Source organism: Eleutherodactylus coqui, chromosome 12 (assembly GCF_035609145.1).
Source record: "Eleutherodactylus coqui strain aEleCoq1 chromosome 12, aEleCoq1.hap1, whole genome shotgun sequence".
Lineage (NCBI taxonomy): Eukaryota > Metazoa > Chordata > Amphibia > Anura > Eleutherodactylidae > Eleutherodactylus > Eleutherodactylus coqui.
This window is the reverse complement of record NC_089848.1, coordinates 64,494,999-64,499,584: the sequence shown is the minus strand read 5'-3', so window position 1 is coordinate 64,499,584 and position 4,586 is coordinate 64,494,999. Positions and strand designations below refer to the sequence as shown.

The window sequence follows — 4,586 nt, the reverse complement described above, 5'->3', positions numbered from 1 at the left end:
GCTTTTTTTTCCTGCGATTTTCTGAGCATCAGCAATGCTTTTTTTAGAATAATATTGCATCGCTGCCACCCACGATAAAATGGCGCCATTGTTTTATTGCGAAAGTCAATAGGACTTTAAATCTTTCTATTGATAAAACGGGAGGCTCCATAGGAATACATGTTCTCTCAACATCGCTAATGGGAAGGAATCCATTGAGAATCATTGGTTTCATAAATCTTCGTTATTACTGACTCTCACATCGCGCAATTTTATTGCCTGTGGGAAACCACCTTTAGGCTCGGAGATGTGTGAAGCACTGCGTAATTGCGCAAGAAAATGCACACATCTGCAACTCATACTAATTAGCCTATGAACATGCCTTGCGGGTACAAAACGTACAATAAAATACGCTGAAACACGCACAAAGAAGCCTTGTTCAGTGTGCCAAAAAGAGGTACAAATGTAGATACACTTATGGGAAGGGGGACTTGGAAATGCTTCTACATGGGCAGAACTAGCCCGCCATACGCGCCACAATATACGTTACCTATCGCCACGGAATTCCACACCTAAATCTGCGCGGTTAACTGCGCATTTAATGCAGAATTGCAGGTAGTCCTCTGGATTCTGGTCCAGAGTTTACCAAGTATTGCAGTGTATCGCCTGCTAATTCCACCCTAAGGGCACTTTCACACTGGCGATGAAATTGCGCTATTTCCCTGCACTGCTAAAAATCGCTAAATTATGAGGCCAATGGCTTCACATGTGTGACATTTTAATGCATGCGATGCAGTGTGAAAACAAAATCGCAACATATCCATTATTTTCGCAATCTCGCCCATTGTTTCCAATGGGAGAAGATCATGCTCCTCTGCCACTACTGTGACAATAGCAGCAGGGGATTCCTTCATCCCCGCAGGGAGTCCCCTTATTACTGAACACCCTTCCACTGCTGTCACAGTGTTCAGTAATGAGAGGACTCCCTGCGGGGATAAAGGAATCCCCTGCTGCTACTGTCACAGTGCTCAGTGATGAGGGGACTCCCTGCGGGGATGAAAGAATCCCATGCTACTGCTGTCACAGTGTTCAGTGATGAGGGGACTCCCCGCGGGAATGTAAGAATCTCCTACAGCTGCTGTCACAGTGTTCAGTGATGAGGGGACTCCCCTAGGGGATGAAAGAATCCCTTGCTACTGCTGTCACAGTGTTTAGTGAAGAGGGGACTCCCCGCGGGGATGAAGGAATCCTCTGCTGCTGCTGTCACAGCGTTCAGTGTTGAGGGGACTCCCCGCGGGAATGAGAGAATCCCTTGCCATAGCTGTCACAGTGTTCAGTGATGAGAGGACTCCCCATAGGGATGAAGGAATCCACTGCTTCGGCTGTCACAGTGTTCAATGATGAGGGCACTCCCAGCGGGGATGAAGAAATCCACTGCCACAGCTGTCACAGTGTTCAGTGATGAGGGGACTCCCCGCGGAAATGAAGGAATCCCCTGCTACAGCTGTCACGGCTGTGGCAGGAGATCGCGATCTTCTCCCATTGCTTTCAATGTTGCCAGCGCTACTGCTGCCCCCCCCCCAGTAAAGGCAGTGGGATGAAAGGATTCCCCGCAGGGATGTGGGGCTGTTTTCATATGAAATAGCCTCGCATCCAGGGGTTTTAGAAGGTTTGCGAGAGCGGTATCGGGCCGTGAATCACAGCCCAATATCTCTCTACCCACTGTGCAGGAGGCTTAGGTCTTATGTCCACTAGCTACATGGAATTGCAGATTTTGCCCATAGGGAATCATTGGCCATCCGCGGTCCATTAAATTGATTTTTGCACCCGCGGATGGTATTTTAAAAGAATTGCATTTTTCACGTGCGGGAGAAAAACGCGGCATGCTCCATTTTGCCGCGGATCGGCAACATTGCTCTCACATTGTACGGATATCTGCATCCCAAAAAATACCATTTGAGGCAAATCCACGCGGAATCCACCGCGGAAATCCACAGCAGATTCTGCGCGGATTGTATTTTTCAAGTGGACATGAGGCCTTAGGCCTGGCTCCACACGGGCAAGAAAATTGCGTCATTTCCGCCTGATGCGACAGTAAAAAAGCAGATTATGAAACCAATGATTTTCTTCCCATCTGCAATATTTTCACTGATGCCATGTTGAAAGGATAACAAATCGTGGCGTGCTCTATGTTTCTGCGATGCGCGATTTTTACACTCTCCCATGTATTCCTATGGAGGCTTCTTTATATCGCATTGTAAAGCTACAAATGCGCGTTGCGATTTTAACATTACAAAGTCCCGATGACTTATGTGATTAAAAATTGCGCAAGTTTGTCGTGTGACTGCAGCGCGGGCAGCAGCGATGGGAGGTTATTCTCCAGAAAAAGCATCGCTGGCGCTCATAAAAGATAAGATTTTGCCGCAATTTTCTTGCGGCAAAATCAGAATCGCCCATGTGGAGCCAGCCTTATCGCCCATGTGGAGCCAGCCTTATCACCCATGTGGAGCCAGCCTCATCGCCCATGTTGGAGCCAGCCTTATCGCCCTTGTGGAGCCAGCCTTATCGCCCATGTGGAGCCAGCCTTATCGCCCATGTTGGAGCCAGCCTTATCGCCCATGTGGAGCCAGCCTTATCGCCCATGTGGAGCCAGCCTTATCGCCCATGTTGGAGCCAGTCTTATCGCCCATGTTGGAGCCAGCCTTATCGCCCATGTTGGAGCCAGCCTTATCGCCCATGTTGGAGCCAGCCTTATCGCCCATGTTGGAGCCAGCCTTATCGCCCATGTTGGAGCCAGCCTTATCGCCCATGTTGGAGCCAGCCTTATCGCCCTTGTGGAGCCAGCCTTATCACCCATGTGGAGCCAGCCTCATCGCCCATGTTGGAGCCAGCCTTATCGCCCTTGTGGAGCCAGCCTTATCGCCCATGTGGAGCCAGCCTTATCGCCCATGTTGGAGCCAGCCTTATCGCCCATGTGGAGCCAGCCTTATCGCCCATGTGGAGCCAGCCTTATCGCCCATGTTGGAGCCAGTCTTATCGCCCATGTTGGAGCCAGCCTTATCGCCCATGTTGGAGCCAGCCTTATCGCCCATGTTGGAGCCAGCCTTATCGCCCATGTTGGAGCCAGCCTTATCGCCCTTGTGGAGCCAGCCTTATCGCCCATGTGGAGCCAGCCTTATCGCCCATGTTGGAGCCAGCCTTATCGCCCATGTTGGAGCCAGCCTTATCGCCCATGTTGGAGCCAGCCTTATCGCCCATGTTGGAGCCAGCCTTATCGCCCATGTTGGAGCCAGCCTTATCACCCATGTGGAGCCAGCCTTATCGCCCATGTGGAGCCAGCCTTATTGCCCATGTGGAGCCAGCCTTATCGCCCATGTGGAGCCAGCCTTATCACCCATGTTGGAGCCAGCCTTATTGCCCATGTGGAGCCAGCCTTAGGCTATCTAAACACGGGCGAGCGCGACATCGGGCCTAGAAACCCAGTGCGATATCATGCTTGTCAACGTGTGTGTTACCGCTTTCCGAAATTGCGATCCTCCGGCGCTTGTTTCACGCGTGTCGGAGGATCGGCACGTGTTTCCCATTGTTTAAACGGGAAACATCACATCACACAGCAAAACAACGGGCAAGGCGATCCGAGGAACGCCGAGAAATAGAATGCAATAAGGGATGACAGGCTGCTCCCACAGACCGCACACACGCTGCCTACTCCCTGTCACTGCAGAAGGACCCCGAGCGGTCGTCTGTCGGAGACTCCTCAGTGGGCCCCTCTATATATGTTATACCTGCTGCAGGGCTCAGCGTGTAATGTGCCCCCCTCTGCTATATGCGCTATACCTGCTGCAGGGAATGCACACATTAACCCCTAGTTGTCCTCACTATGGTGTGAGGAGCAGCCTCCCAGCAGTGAGAGGGTTACATGAAGCACACAGCGCTGTATAGACGCAGGTCCTGTGACTGTACGTGTGCACAATGGTCAGCAGTCCTGCCTGCAGGCTCCCGGCCATCAGCATTAGTACTAGATGAGAAGCTGAAAGAGCCAAAAGAGGCAGAATTCCCATCACTGCCCCCAGTGACTACTGACAGGAAGACTGGAGGCACGGGGAGGGGGCGGAGAGGCGGACCAATCACAGGCTGCGATACATACGGGGCGGAACGTGCCAGCCAATAGCAGGCCTGCTCTCTCGCACACCCAGGAAGAGTCTCTGCGCTCTCCGGAGCTGCACTTGTCATTGTTTGGCGAGTAGTTGGAGCAGCTGGAGCTGCGGGCACGGAGGATGGCGGAGCCCGGGCGGCCAGGGCCGGTGTGACGGGTAAGAGGCGGCTCCTTGTACCGCTTGTCCTTGCTTTACGGCTCTTGGCATCTTAAGGAAGAAATTGTTTACCATCTGTTCTAGCGCCAGGGTCCATAGGAAGCCACAGGGTGTGTGTATATAGTGTACAGTATATAGGGGGAGCCACAGGGTGTAGTATATAGTGTACAGTATATAGGGGAGCCACAGGGTGTAGTATATATAGTGTACAGTATATAGGGGGAGTCACAGGGTGTATATATAGTGTACAGTATATAGGGGGAGCCACAGGGTGTATATATAGTGTACAGTATA

General features: G+C 51.7%; 1 protein-coding gene across 1 annotated transcript in view; it reads left to right on the top strand.

Annotated features, from left to right (window-relative positions):
* The first annotated feature begins 4,165 nt into the window (after window positions 1-4,165).
* CCDC126 (coiled-coil domain containing 126) overlaps window positions 4,166-4,586 on the top strand; it is a 30,838-nt gene continuing 30,417 nt past the window's right edge. The window contains exon 1 of the mRNA XM_066584592.1: window positions 4,166-4,292. The gene's annotated coding sequence lies outside the window, so the exon portion shown is untranslated. The remainder of the gene's footprint in view (window positions 4,293-4,586) is intronic.